The 16,655-nt window shown below is 35.1% G+C and overlaps 1 protein-coding gene across 2 annotated transcripts in view; it reads left to right on the top strand.

The window, feature by feature from the left end:
- Positions 1 to 16,655, top strand: part of elfn1a (extracellular leucine-rich repeat and fibronectin type III domain containing 1a) — a 77,337-nt gene that overhangs the window by 34,820 nt on the left and 25,862 nt on the right. The window lies entirely within an intron of this gene.

The following is a 16,655-nucleotide window of genomic DNA, read 5'->3' as shown; positions in this document are numbered from 1 at the left end:
ACTTTGCAAATAGATTTACATTTGTTAAATGGAGGAAAAAGGAGACTTTTTTATTACTTAGTTAAAACTCAGAAGTCTGAAGGAAGCCCATGTCATGATGCCATGGTTTAATATCCCTGTGATTGTTAAGTTGAGGCAGCTTCTCAAACATACTGCGTTAGTGAAAAACGTCATGAAAAAAATCAAAAGTATCCGACATTGTGGAAATTCCACAATATTGGATCATCCTTGGTTTGATGTTCCAAATGCACCATGTTCATCTTGCCAAACTCTTTATAAATATGAAAAAACACCATGGACAAAAAGTTATGCATCAACCTCACAACAAAAATTAGATGTTGAAGATGATGAGAGAGACAAAAGTGGGACAAAATTCCAACAAACGTGAAAGGATAACACCACCTTTGGTAAGTCATGCACTTATAAAAAAGCAATTCTACCACATAGTAAGGAAATTTTTGTAAACTTTTAAATTTGAAGACAGTAAAAAAATAATAATAAATAAATTGTTATCAGTTCTCATTTGTGAACTTAAAACAGAACATTCTTAGTTTGATTTGATCTCAGACAGCAAAAAAAAAAAAGGTTACATGCATATATGCAGTGTATGTAAATATCTGGTTTCTACTGAATATTGGTGCTGCTTTTGAGAATTAGAGTGATGCATCCACCCACTCTGCTGCACTGGAGACTAGAAAATGACTAAATGAGATGCAAAGTGAAAAGCACAGAGGAAGATAAAAAAAGAGAAAAAAGAAGCCAAATTAATGTTCTTCTGACTCTGACAACTTTTGGGCTTTTGTGTGATAGCTGGTGGCTGCGAAAAGATAAGGTTTACTAATGGGGTGCTGAGGAAAATGTTTCATTTGTTACCATACATTACTTATGAGACTGTAGAGTAATATAGTGGTGGCACAATTCATATAAGCCCTGAGAGCTTTAGACTGGGGAACCTGTTGTGGAACTTTCAGAACGCATTAGTGAGATACTGAAAATACTTTATTATTTACTAAAAACACACACACACATATATATATATATATATATATATATATCCAAGTATGATCTAGTTCTCCAAGTTATCAGTCTTCTTAAATAGTTTGCTAGATAGATTTGGTTTGCATCTACATTAGATAAAGATTTCTACAGGTAGATGACATAATAATAATAATAATAATAATAATAATAATAACAACAGAGATTATTTATTTATTTATTTATTTTTGCATGGTTGTTCAAGTTACTAATTAAATGTAGCTGCAATGAGACTTTAAGACAATGGGTTTTTGGTCACATTTGGCTGCTGTGTAAAGATATTCTACGTTTCAGAGACATTCATGTTATAAACTAGATTAAGCTAAACTGAGCGAGATTATTATAAACTATTTACATCCAACATTCTATACATTTCACAGGCTAATAAATCAAGATCTCTCGGTTTCAGGAATATGTGCATAACATTATCAGTCAGAGCATTGATTTAAAGTTTACATACTGGCCAGAATCCAGAAATTAACTCACTTATTTCTAACTTCTATAACTTCTGAATTACATGTTGTATCTTGAAGGCAATTAGACTATAACGTATGAATTCTAAAACAAGATATAAAACATTGCTTCTAATATATGAAGCTGTGCATAAAAGCATCAATTAATTCCTTCCTGGAATATGTGCGCAATTTTCAAAGGATATCTTCAAACTCACTGGAGAGGCTACAGTGAATCTGAAGACATAGAAGACCTTGAAGATCAAAGTATTTTGTTTATTAATGAATCTTACTCACCTAAAGCCAAAAATGTGGCACATATATGACACCACCTCTTTTCTTAATTACTGCGAAAAGACATAATATTTTTGTGTAGTCACAGCTCATATAGGAAAGAGGAGAAATATTTCTGGACCCCTTGAAATGACAACCTTTGAGTTTTACCGGTATACCACTGTAAAAGCCTGAGCTCTGATTTATTTCTGTTTTTTATCCCATAAGAACTCTTATCACCATATAAATTTCAGCTTAATTGTTGAGTTACTTAACTGTCCGGAATATTAGAATGATCCTATTTTTCGACAGTAGGTTCTTATCATAGACTTTGTAAGTGTGTCATAGTGAAAACAAACAAGCACACACACAGACAAAAAAACAACACTGACAGGTTCTCAAAAAAATCTTGATTTCTAAACCTTGGACCAGTTTATGTTAGATCAAGGTAACTGCTTCTATACTCTGTAAAGGGTTTAAAGTGAATAACATCGTTTTATCCTGAAAGGATATAAGAGTGAGTAATCCCAGTCGTTAAAAAAAAAACATTCAGTCATTTTGCAATTTACTTTGTAATTAATAACTGTTTTATGTCTTTAGATTTGAAACATGATATTATAAGAATAACCTTGAATGTAAACACATCATAATGTTATAGGAAAATTAATGTCACCACAACATTTTATTTGGCATTGTGCAAAATGTAAGAATGTTTTTTCTTGAATGTTGCACACACATGCAGTGCTTTTTAAAAATGCACACCACCCCTGTTACAAATAACTTCAAAGGTAGTGAGAGTATGGTAGGTCAGTATATTAAAGAACTACTGAAAAATTAAAACAAAGAGAAAAAAACCCTAATCTTTAGAGACTTGATATTAAATAAACCAATATCCCACATCATAAGACACCAGAAAATGATCAGCAGGTTAAAAACAATGCATGTACTAGTAAATAAATCTTTTACCTTTTTAATGACGTATTGAAAGAAATTCTGGAGACAAAGAAAAATAAAGACCAAGAATGTAGCTAACCAACAGATGCTAGAAAAGGCACCAAAACCCATCACAAAGGAGTGATGTGTCTGAAAATGCCAATGTATTTCTCCGATAAGTTAAGACCCCAGTTTGTGGCCACTTAACATATTAAAGAAATAGATTTATATTTTCTTAACTCAAATGAGATGCATGCAAACACAGCCTGACTTCTATCACATAATAACATAATAATCCCCCTGTATGCAGCAGTATTGAAAACTTTCACTCAGTCCATGTATTCCTCCCAGAGACACACATTAAGTCCAGCTATTTGCAGCAGTCCTCTCATTCCTGGGAACTGTCCAAATCCTGTTGCATTAACAAAGCTGAATATGAGCTCTCTCCCACTGATGCTGCGTGACGTTATGTTCCTACTTTTCCCTATTGAGCAATTTAAAGACGTGGAGATAAATGAAAGCATTACTTCCTGTCAGTGCTCTGAAACCAAACAGATGAGTATTTCATTGAACAGAGAGGCGGCAAAATCTTTATCAACAACTTTGTCTGATATCACCAAGTAATCTCAGAAAGCAGCTGCGATGAACCTTTTGGGTTTTATTATTTCTCAACTGAGATGATAGCATGTCACTAAACACCTTACTGCTGTCCCCCCTTTTGTCATTGCAGCTCAAGTTCTATTAGACATTAAACCCTCTTGAGAGAAAAGAAGATCTAGAGAAGATGAGAGAAAGAGCCAATGGGGTGAAATGGGTCTGCTTGTGTCTCAGGATTACTAATGAGATGTTAGCTTCAGTGTGCATGGAGCTGTCAGGTAGCCAAAAAACCGTCATAGATTGATAATGATAGCTCTCACCATGGTGGTCTAATGCATTCTAGACATAAAAGAATGCATAATCTTCTTTTAAGATAAGAAGATTATTTAAAATATCTTGTTTTATTATCTGTCTAAATATAGGTATTACTACAAATATGCAATTTATTTCAATGGAACATTTGTTAACTAATTATACTGTTTTGTTTTTGAAAGAGCTGGGATACGGTTGGAATTTTTGATGGGTTGTGGAAAAAGACATATTTGAGCTCACACAATGATTGGAAAATAAAAAATGGCAGTACACACAGTTTAATCATTTATATCAATGCTCTCCAGTTAAACAATGTCAATTAACTGTAGAATGGTCACACATGTAGAAACACTTGGTGGATCCATTGAAGAGCCATGTGTAGATGATTAAATCAGTCCTATAATCAGTATAAAAGTTTAATCACTCATAATCATTACATTTTGACTACAGTCCTGTTCAGCATGAAAGAAACAGACAAACTGGGGAGAACGTACTGCAGGCTGTTAAATCCAGACATGAGTGCGATTAGCTGCATTATAGACAGTTGCATCAAAAAAACAGCAAATCAAATCGGAAATCACTGATGTTTCTTGTTTCCCTGATCTAATTTTTAATTAGCGTATTCAAATCTGCCATGCTCAATGAGCTAAATGTACTTTTAAACACCTTCTCTTTTGCTGATGTCTTCCTGACCTTACATTTGTAAATGAATACTCACCGAATAAGCATGAATGTCCCTCATTGTCACTGTCCTGCATCTTTATATTGTTAGATTTCATGAAAGCTTTTAAAATATGCTCTTAAAAACATTACACTCTCGCATTACTATCAGCTATCAAACTAAAAAATTTTTTTTGAAAAGTATTGGGTGTACATTCAAATTTATGTACATATCTGTTGTTTTCGTGAACTCTTAAGTTTACATGGTTATATTTAATGTACCTGCAGTCAGGGTGCAGACAAACAAGAGTCAATTTCCTTGTTTGTGCAAAGAAATGTGGCACAAAAAACTAATTCCCTTGCAGGAATTTCCTGGTCCAAGCAAGCAGCACTATACACAAACTAATGAAGATATAAAGCCAAATTAACATGCCTAAAATAGATTTGGGGATAAAAAACAAAAAGCATTTTGCAAAAGCACTTAAAATCAGATGTGGTTGTCTCTTAATTTGTTTTCATCCATCAAAAACGAAGAAATTACAAGATATTCCCCATTTATGAGTCAAAGCCTGTCCTTACCTCAAAACAAAGCATTCAAAAGAACATATACATTTTTAATGTGTTTATAGACCAATATATTGGGTGTTTTTTAGTTTTGAAGCATTTATTGCCCTGAAAAAAAATTTCTAATTATCTGCACTTAACCTGCTGATTACGGGTCAGAACCGACAGAGAGAAAATTAGTCAATTTTGATCACTGGCCAATGGATTTCTGCCTCATTAGTTGTAACAGAATCAAGCTTTTGGAGGCAGACATTTTGAAGCGAGATTGGGCTGAAATAGTAAACAGCAAATTTTATTCTGTAACTATCTAAACAGATAATAAATGGAGGAAATTATTATTTTTGCTATACTTAATATTTATATTTAATTTAAATGTATTTAACATTCTCTTCAATTATGTAAACTGATCTATGAAAAGCATAACAACATAGCTATACATGGTAGGACTGTGTTTTAGTATTATTTATTTAATTTTTTTGTCAATGTTTATTTATCCAAGATGCAACATAAAAATCTTTGTGTTAACATTAAACTGAGGCGTTCTGTCCAATACAGTGAGTGGCAGGCTACTATACAAAATTCAACAAAGTGAGTTCCTAGGTGAGTCAGATTCTGTAGATAATTTGAGTTGGGACCATTTTAGTTTTATTGCTTCTTCCTCTTCAGTGATCTCCGGTGATTGTTAAAAGACAGAAAAATCCCACAGCAACGACTCACACTCACTGCCTTTAGCTCCATCAGACTTCAAAGTGCATTACCAGTCGCACTGAAACTCTTTAATGAATCAACACTGGCAAGACTCATCAATATGAAGGCACTGAATAATGCCTTTAGTGCAGGCGCTTAGCTTGTTACCATATTCATTCTTTCAGTGCTGATTGAGGAAACAGGGGGAGTGTATAGCCCATATAGATGCAGTACTCATTCATAGCATCAACCTAATTGAAGTCTTTGTAATATCTCAATTTGATTAATTATTTATAGAGATATCGACACCATTCTAATGATGTGGTGAAACTTACATAACGCTGGAACAATCCTGCATGAAATGCTTCATGAAATAATTTCCCACTTATTGCACATTGTAAATGGAACCATGAAATGCAACACCAGCTCCTGAGCAGGTCTCTCACAGTCAACAATACCTGTGCATGTACGTAGCTCGGGTTGCTTTCTACTCCTTCTATTATAGATGATCTTTGTTCATTTTCCCTTTTTAATTATTCATATGATTTAAAGGAGCAAATTACACTAATCATCCCTCATCTCGCAGTAAAAGTGAAGAGGCCAAGATGGGCCTCTGTTGTATTTTTTGGTTTGGAGTTTGGTGGGAGTGATTTTGCATATTTTAACTGAATTCTTAAAATAAAAAGCAAAAGCAGACCTTCTTCAACCAAGGGTTTGCTGACTCATGACAATTCATCCTCACAGCCAGTGACATTGGTGTCTTAGCTGCAGCGTAAAGGCAGCGCTTTGCACTGTGATTTATTGAGTGGGCCCGCTGCAGCGGGAAGCAGGGAGAATAAAGTGCTCTCACCTGGAAAGTAAGGCTGACTGTGGTCTGAAGAGTTTTTTTTCCCCCTTGGGTTTCACTGCTCACATTACTGTAAAAAGAGCCAATGAGGTCTGGATGATTCCATATTCATGAGTGAATTAATGAACAGTTGCAAGAATTGTGTCTTTGGAGGCAATTTACTTCTTACATTTATCAGTGTTGAATATATATGAATGAGTAAAGAACTAGAAAAATAGCAGCGCTGATGGCTTGTTCTCACTAGTGAACACAATCGGTTGGGAATGTGTTCTTTTTTGTTAAATATGCTTAGCTAAAAACGCCAGATATGTAAACTGCTAGCACACAATTACTGCCAAAAGGTGCTTCTTGCAACTCGGCCTTGCAGGTTTCTGTGTTAACATATCTGCTGTGAGGGCCCCATGGCTCTATACGCCTCTCTGCCTGCTGAGCTACGTGAGTTGAGCAGGGTGGGATATCTTCTGCAATTTTTCACGCCAGATCATGTCCACAATATGCATCACCTTTGTGTCCTCCTTTTTCTTTCTTACTTCAAGCAATACAGCAAATTGTTCATGCTGGGCTAGCTGATGCATAATAATAAAGTTAAATATGAGGACTTTCTCACACTTTGACAGTTTACCCTTTGCAAACAGCTCAAAGGTGCTAACTGAGGATATTCACACTCTGTTAAGTTTCCTGTGATCCCATCAATTAAAATTTAGCTTCTTTTGTACAGAAGGCTTACACCTTTTGTTCTTAAGACTGCAGAGAAAAGCCTGCCATAAAGCTGTCCACACAACCTGGATGGCATTCTCACCAAATTGACACAAATACATCAATTTGAGAAGCACAATAGATATTCGTAGATATATTCGTAGATATTATGTATGAAAAATAGGAACCAAAATGTATCTTTAAGGTGTAATCTAAGGTTAGCCATTTACAGCATTGATTTGATTCTAAAAATGTTTTATTTGTGCTTGGTATTGTGAAGAGTTTTTATGAAAACAAATATGTGAATAATAAAAAAAACACATTAAAAGGGATAGCCCAGTCTTTTTCAAATACTGAACTTTTCTTTTTCAAAAAATGAATTCAAAGATTGCCCAACATGTCAGCAATCTTTGTGGCTCCTGGTCTCTTGTTGACCTTGGACCTGAAAAATTACTTGAATTCTCACAAGACACAAGCTTTCACAAGCTCATGAATTCAAATTAATGCTTTCATACTTTAAATTGTATGCAAACATAGTCATAATTTTAAGATAATTTAATAATTTATGCAGCTTGTATCCAAGTAGGGAAAACATTTTATACACACTGCAGCTGGTTGTAAATAAATCAGCCTCATTTTTACTTCTTAGCAGTTCAAGGTCATGTTATCGTCATGTTTTCTTAATTTTACAAAGAACATTTTATTTTCAACATGTAATGTGTATAGTGTGTGTACATTACTTTTGAGCTAAATGATTTGTTGCTGAGATACTTTGGTGTCAGGAGCCAATTTCTGTAAACTCAATTTTAGAAATGTAGCAGTTTCCCCCTTTTTATTTTTTTTATTATTTACAATTAGAACTAGTGAAAGCTAATTCAGCTGAAAAAAATTACCATATTGAAAAAAATGCTTGAACGCATTACCTCTTTGTACTCTTTGACGTACAAAGAGGAAATAATAAATTATCGTCTCTGATCATTTAACCCTTGGGTTATGCAGCCTTCCTCGGGGCTAAAGTACTTCCACTTTTTAAAATGCTTCCACATTCAGGAATAAGCTTTTTGGCATGCAGGGAGTATAAAAGGTTAACATAAATAAAACAGAAAATAAATTAAAATGTGTACTTTAAAAACTTTTTTTTTTACCAGTATAACAAAAATAACCAAGACAGAGTCTGCCATGTAGTACGGTAATTGTAATTCATTGTTTGTTCACAAGTAGCTGTAGAGAAAGATGTGTTAATGCAGAATGCAAGGATGGAAGACATGATTGGGGTCATTGGTGCTAAAGTGGCGTGGAGGTTAATCTGGAAATGGCCCCCGCACTTAAAATTCTGCCTAAAGCCTCATATAACTTTAGTCTGCCTCTGATTGACTTTACTTGCTTATTCTGTTAAAGAAAGGGTTTTTCTAAAATTAGCTGTATGAAATAATGATACTGCAATAAAAAATGATTTATTTTAAGATTTGTTACACATTATTAACAGGGTTTGTAATAAATGTGCCTTACACTGCAAAGAAAAAGGAGAGAAAAGGTTTTTTTTATCTTCCCTGCAGCAACATTCAGCACTTATTCTGCCAACCTTTCTGTGTCATGGTGGAGCATGTTTAATAACATATATTTATTATATTTAGCGATATACCAATAAATTGTTTTCTGCATATGCAAGCATATTAGTGATTAATCCAAACATATACACTAATTGACAGACAATTTTTAATTAGGGTTAGTGTATGATCTCAGGTTTTTCTATTAGGCCACAAATAGCTGTTTTACTTCTTTTTCTATTGTAATTATATATTCATAGACTTCAGCACCAGACATGAAACAAGAAATAAGCAAACAAATGGAATGCTAAACAGAAAAATGATTTCAAAGAAGAACAATGAAACGACCTTTTTAGGTGTCAAATTTAGTGTGTGATTTTGCTGTTGCTGCTCATTCTTCCACTCCCTACTCTGTTATTCTGTTGGGGTTTTGTGTAAGAGTGAGCCACAAGTTATTTGGCACTGCTGGTTTTTGTGCTTTGATGAGCATGTGAAACACTGAGTAACAAATGGTTGGACAAGAGGGAAGAAGTCTGTGGGATGTTATTATCCTGATTTTGCTGACATGTCTTTGTTTTTCAGCTTCATTCAGGTTTTGTAAATAAATCTGTGTGCAATAAATCCAATTCAGATGTTAATTCCAATCATCAACAAATTAGTTCACAAGTAAGCGGAAGGACAGTCAAGACATCTTGGCATCTTTCAAATAGGATTCTATGGTGATTTAAGCCGTGAATTCTCTCTAAAGTCTAATACAATTGAGATTCAACATTTTAGTTTTATTATCTAAACTCTGCTGAACTAAATTACACAGTTTAATAAAAAGTCTGGATATATTTTGTTTTGTCTACGCTTCTGGCCTAAATATTTTTATTGCAATTTTTAACTTTAGGCTTTGGTTAATTGCTCACAGTTAAGCACTGTGTACATCGTAGACTTGATGTGCAAGTCTCTGACTCACAGCTGGAACTAAGGAACACGCACTGCTGCATGGATTTATCTTTAATTATTGCAGAGGCTGTCAATTTGACAATTTGACTTCTACCAATACGATACGAGCTTTATCAAGGAACAGCTTTATCTAGAAAAGGTAGTGCACAGGAGTTTCACAGCAAAATCAGTGATCCATTGCACCAAGTTTTACCTGAGATGACTTCACCATTTATTGTGGAGTCGTTACAAGTGTCATAAATTCATATTTTGTCATGCTGGCACAAGATCTTTAAGATGCTGCTGAATCCAGTGTTCAGAGATACTGAACATCTGTGATAAAAGCAGAACACAGCATGCGTTCTAGTCTACAAGTGCACAAAGTAGCGGGGATCCTTTCTCTTCCTGAAAGAAGCCTTTGCGCATTTGTCTGTTTTTCACATGCACACATCTCTCACAGTTTTAGAGTAGCAGGACAAAATAATGCCCTTTTTTTGCAGATCTTACCCTAAAGACAGTCGGCAGAAAATATTAAAGGAAAGAGCTAGTGCCGCATAGAGGCTCTGATATACTGGTCACCCTTGACATTCCACCCTACTTAATCCAGATAATAACAAATAACTGCCTGTGTCACTCAAGACATCAGTCTTTGAGTTGTGAGCAATAATGTTTTTGTAACCTACATGTGTGCTATAAGTCACTCTAAGCGAGACACATGGTCACACTTTTAGTACTCATCATAGCTCATCGCTGTCATGAATGGAAAGGAGAAACTAAGAGACAAAGACCAGCTATTAAATGAATTCCAAACCAAAGCCGCCTGGGAATGTGTGTAACAATAGCTTTGTAGCTATTTTGCCCCAGGGTCCAGTCTGCTCACAGAGCACAGAATGACTTTAACAAAAGCACACAAATGCATCTCTGAAATGAAGCAAACAGCAAAACGTTCTTTTAGTTTATCAAATGTTCAAAAGATTGAACTTTTAAATGCTATAACAATGTAAGTTGTACTACATAAATGTCAAATCCTTACATTAAACTACATATTGAAATGCTGATTATAGACGTCTGTATCTCTAGTGCACTACTGCAAAGTTATGCAAATCCTCTTCCCGCTCAAAATTCTTCTTCTGAATGTAAATGCAGGGTAAAAAAACTCCTAACTTATAAATCCTTACTGATTTCCTCTCCAGCTCGAGGTTTTGCCTTTCATTCCTATGCGGCATGACGACATCAGCATTGAATGTACAGTAGCAATCACTGAATCTTGGCTTTGCATTTAATTCATAAACATTTTTGCTATTTCTAAACTTGATTTTAACCTGCTAGTGTATTCCATAAATATCTCATTAGAATAAATTTCATAATGACTGATTTTACTGATCTGTAGATTGGAATCTTGTCATGTACGCTCAGTTGTATATTTTTTCTAAACTTTAGTAGCAAAAACATGTCCTATTTTATTTGAAACCATGACATCAACATGTTTACTCTGGACTAGACAGTATACTATCCCAGTTTAATATTGAATGACTGAACACAACACCAGTATCTTGCTTTCAAGAAACTATTAAGAAACCTGTTCTGTCTGTAAATATACGTTCATTCACCTTGTATGGCATCCACTATTGTTAAATGTAAAGTAAGCACACTTGTCTTCTATTGGAAATGCAGTTTCATAGTTTATTCTTAGATATTCACTCATGAGCACATACATACATCTACATATAATTTTTTGACACCAACGCTTATATACATCTACATATAAGTCTTATTTGTTCAAGGCTTATATCTGGGTTTTTACAGGTAACTATGTTTTTGTATTTTCAATTAGAGAAAGAAGATGCAATGTTTCCTTGTCTTTGCTTTGAGAAACAGCCATTCAAATATTAAATCAGGAATTTCCCCTGCAAAGTATTGGCAAAGCAGTATGTGAATCTAATTACTTTAGTTCAGACATTTTATGGGCAGTTGGAAAATCGCCTGAGTTTGGATTCCAATACAACCTCATTTCCTTTTTTCCTCAATTAAATCCTTGTCAGACACCAGCACAGGTTGAGTCAGCAAGTCTAACACAATGAGCCCACCTAGCAGCGTGCATGAGAGGCATCCAGTCACACGGCCAGCCGCTTCACATCCGAGCGGACCTTTCAGAGAAGCACTTTTAGCCAGCCTGCAACTGCAGTGGGCTTCAAAGATTCATTGCGCTTTTGTACTCCCTCCTCCACACCATCTGTCATGCTTTTAAGGACAGCTAGGTACTTCTTGATTGACTGCTCCACTGAAGTGAATAACAGGAAACATTCTCACCAGCATAACCTCGTCATAGCTTTGCCAAAATCAAAAATGTGCAAATTTATTACAAATTTCACAAGTGGTAGTGATTAATGCAACTGCCACATTTTCTGAACACACATTTGGCTCATAGTATTAATTGAGTGTTTTTTGTAGTGTATTGTACAGAGACTTATAAAAGTATAGCGATAACATTTTATTTGAGGGGATGTGCATGAGATTGACATGACACTGTCATAAACATGACATAATACCTGTCATGAACATGTGGGAGTCTTGCTAAATGTTTATGACTGTTGTCATGAAGTGGAATTTGTTAAATAATTTAAATTATCTGAGAATATTTAGATAAGGTAGAATAGCAAAACTGAAGTCAGATTGGAATGTCGTCTTTTGTTAAAGGCAGTTTTGAGTCATAATAGGGAGAAAAGAAACAATGAACAATATTGGTGTATGATGAAAGAGAAATGACAAAAAAGAAGTGCAATTAGCTTAATAATATTCCTTCAACATTTTTGTTATGTACCAAATCTATTAATAGGCTAATCTGCACAGAAACTTTGGCTTTCCCATTGATTGCCCCTTGGAGAAAAATACACTAATTAAAAGATTGTTTAATGTTTTTTTTTTCTTTTTACAGCTTTACAAACACAACATTTATAAAGTTACTGAACAGACTGTGGAGCAAAATGTGAAACAGAATTCTGGCACCAGGAACATATTATGTAATATATTCAAGTAAATTTTGGAAACTTCAGTCTCTTCATCAACTTTTGCTGTCAACATATTTATGTCCCACAAAATGAACAGAAAAACTTTTTTTCTATATAAACTTTACATGTTTGTGCACTGTAGCATTCCTACCTTTTATAGAACAGCTGTAGATTGTCATCCTAAATTACATCATTAAAAGTTATCATGGGACAGAATTACCTGACAGTGATTTAAATTCGGTACACCAGCACCAAGCTGTGGACCACAGCAATCTATTTTTGTCCTCATAGCTGCGTGCACTCCTCTGCACCTCAACAGCTGTGCAGAATCAGTCAGATTAGTGCCAAAGCTCAACCTCTGAATGCTCCAGGTCAGCATCACGGATGTGTGCCAGACACCCTCTGCTCTTTCAGACCATATTGGGTTTGCTGCTCCTCACCACCTTGACCACCCTGAAGCCCCCACCATCACTCCTCCTGTATGTCTTCCTCCATCCTTGCATTTCTAATTATTTCTGAAAAGCAAAAAAAAAAAAAAAAGAAATAGCAAGATGAAGATGTCTTTTGAGAGCAATAATGTATTTTAAAGTGCATCTTCATATTGAGTAGGCTCTAAGCAAAAGCAGATAAAAGCAGTGATCCCTGATACTGAAAGATTGTAAATGTCTTAAAATTTAAGATTTTAAAGAAGTAGGAAGTTTACAAGTTAAGTGCAAAAAGTGCTGTACTAACATAGAAAAAATATTGAGTAAACTGTTCTTGAGCTCAGTTTGTTCACAAATACATGTAATAAAATAATAATCAATTATATGTGACTGTTTTTTTCATTGGTTTATTGTGTGTCACATCATGTGACATGTCTAATTTAATACACCTGTGTGAAATAAAAGGCGTTCTCCTTCAAAGGATATGTAGCGCATTAAATGTGTTTAATGTGCGTCACATTTAATGCTCTGCCAAAAGTGAATCTGCTAACAAAATTAAACTTAGTCTTCTCTCCTAGATTCTATCAAATCTGTATTAAATGCTGTTAATGGTAGCAATATTCTTAACCGAAAGAGTTGAGTTTAATTCAGCTTGAAGCCCCATAAAACCTTAGACCAGCTCTGACTCCAAATGGCAGATAAGAAGTAATAAACATTATTTATTATTAATATTTACGTACAGGTAATGTGATGTGTATGATAGGCAAAGACATTTGATACAGAAATGATCTATGAGGTTTAAAAGACTAATCAGAAACAGTAAAAATAAACATTTCTAACAGCATCACCTGGATGTGCAAATAGATGTTTTTCTTTCATTCCAATATCGTTCAGTATATTCAAGACTATAGAGCCGATGGAAAAAATGTAAGCACAAAAGTTTATATCTAGGGAGTATTCACCTGATGGCTGCCCAGAGCAGTACAACATTTCCCCATTTTCATCTACAGCATCGTGAGTAGTGTGAACCAATGAAAAAAACTGGTGCTTCCAAAATCAATAATGCTGCAGGATAACAAGGTAGCAGTTGTGGAAACTTAACCTCCCCTGCTAAACTAATGGTGGTTTGTTGTCGTACCCTCATGGGGATAATAAAATTACAAGGGTAGATGATGCAAAAACAATTTATCACAACACAAAAATCCATTTGCACTCATGTAATTTGCAAAAATCCTTTTCACAGTTGCCAAGAAATTCTCACTTGCCTTTCATCACCTACCAAAGCTTTGTTGCACCCTTTGGTCATAAATGTTAATGAACAGACAGTCCTTCCATGCCATTCTACAGTGAGTATTAAGTCTAGTTATTTTGTACGGGTTAGTTGCTTGCTAGCGATGTTCGAAAATTTTAAAATAAATCTACACGTGGAAAATGGATTGGTTATGGTTGAATAAGACACACAGGACACATGGGGTTTGATACCTAGTGGACAAGAGTTAATGTCCAGTGCTGAATAAATTGCCTTTTTAATGAGCCCACATTCAGATAGGCTAAGGTATATCAAAAGTCTTGGTTTCAGTTCAGAATATAATGGTATGAAGTAAATCCCATCATTTGAGTAAAATAATCACAGAATAAAATAAAACAGAATCCTGTCATCATCCAGACAGGATTCTGTTAAGACTTGCTGGTATATGTGGATGTTAAGAATATAAAGACCATTGGATGTTGGTGTGTGTGAGAAACTGACATGTTTTAGCACACCAGAGAATTTTAAGCTAGGATCTCTACACACATTATTGAAAATTAATGAATGCTTTCTCAGTTGATATTTACCATTATGATTTTTTAATATTAATCCATTGTGGGGATCTCAAGGCATTCCTACACCAAAAGCTGTCTATAGTTCCTTCAGTGTGTTGGTCTTTTCCCTGTCTCCTCACAATAGTACATGAACAGAAAATCTCAGAAGAGTCACCATCCTAATGAAATACGTAAATCACAGCAGAAGACTCCTTTCAGTGAAGAGGAGCAATGGCTCTACTCAAACGTAACCCGTGGGTGACAGAGCTTGTTACCTATTACTCTAAAACCATGCCCAGCAACCCTAAGGGAAAAGCTTATTTCAGCTACTTGTATGCAGGATCTTGTGCTTTCAGTCAGGATCCGTTTTCATGATGATAACTGAGGGTTGGAACATTGACAAAGCGTTAAATCAGTAGCTCTGTTTGTTGGTGCACTTTCTTTTCTTCACCACAACAGAGCAGAGCTGTGTCTGCATTCCTAGAGATGAGACCCCAATCTCTCTGTCTCAAGGAACTTAAGACAGAGATATATCCTATACTTGGAAGGAGTCGGTTGAGAACTAGAACTGACTCACATCTTCCACACTTGGCTGAAAACCACATTATGTGCAAAAAGCAAAAATGAGACCCACAGGTTCTCAAAATGAATAACCAAAAGCCAGTAAAAGCATCCCTGGCACACCCCACTACCAAAGAAATGCCTCATTTAATGCTGTTTTAAACATGCAGAAAGCACATCTGGATTAGACAACTGAAACTGCGTAGGCCCCTGAGCAACTCTGCAGGAGGAGGAAAAGGACAATTTTTGAAAATTGTCTTGCAATAAAGAAAACCCAAAGTCATGAGGTTTTAAATTTAAGAATTTTTCTTCTTTCACAATTGGAGTTGAATCCCAAAAGACAATATCTCTGTGAAAGACAAAAATAAAAAAGAAAAACAGTTTTACCCATGTTGTATATTTGTATACTTGTTTTTTACAAAATAAATGTTTATAGAACATGTTCAAAGTATGATTTTCTAAACGTGTTTTTGGGATAAACTCTGTCGCAGTGTGCCAGGTCAGAGCATACAATGAAGAGTAACCTGCTCAGATTCCATCATGTTATTGTGTTGAGTATTTCTGTTGAAAAGTGTATGAGACTGCTATGCTAATGCTTACAAGGAAAGTCAATTTTTTTAAGAAAAAATATATTTTGTAAAAGAATATATCTACTTATATGCTAATATCTCACCTGTTCATAATGATAATTTTTCATACTAAGATGATTATATGACAGACTTTTTCTTATCTGAAGCCCTGCAACATTCAGGAAGAATAATTACATTTCTTCCATATAATGAGCCCCTTTCTGAACCGAAGTCCCTCATGGAGAAACATTTTAACCATACCTAATTTGTGGCGATGATTTTCATGTGTAAGTGTGAATGTGTTTGAGAGAAAATGACAGAGGAACCTGCCTCCCAAAGCCCAGTGGAAAAAAAAAAACATGGCAGCAGGGGCAGCTGCAGAACTGACCCTGCCAAGGACGGAGAGCTTCCCATGTCTGTTCAATGCTGTGAAATGGGTCATTGAACAGCTAAATGGTGTCATTATGATGAGTAATTAAAAGAATACAGCTGAAGACTCCCAAACTACCCTTTTCTCTTGGTTCAGCTGTGTTGTGTTGTCATGGTTCTTTGCAGAAATGCAGCTGCTATAGGCCACTTTAACTATCACCTCTTTCACTTAAATGCAAATTGGTAGCTAAGTGAATTGCATTAACTATTGTCTTTTCAGTTAGCAAAAACCTGTAGATTCACATTGGTGATTGATGAAGATTGGATTTTGCCCATGCTTTTCATCTGGTACACGCCGCCACACACTATGAATCAAAAGACATGAGA

This window comes from Xiphophorus couchianus, chromosome 16 (genome assembly GCF_001444195.1).
Source record: "Xiphophorus couchianus chromosome 16, X_couchianus-1.0, whole genome shotgun sequence".
NCBI classification, from domain to species: Eukaryota; Metazoa; Chordata; class Actinopteri; order Cyprinodontiformes; family Poeciliidae; genus Xiphophorus; species Xiphophorus couchianus.
Note: the sequence above shows the minus strand (reverse complement) of the source record. Positions and strands in the feature narration are given on the sequence as shown.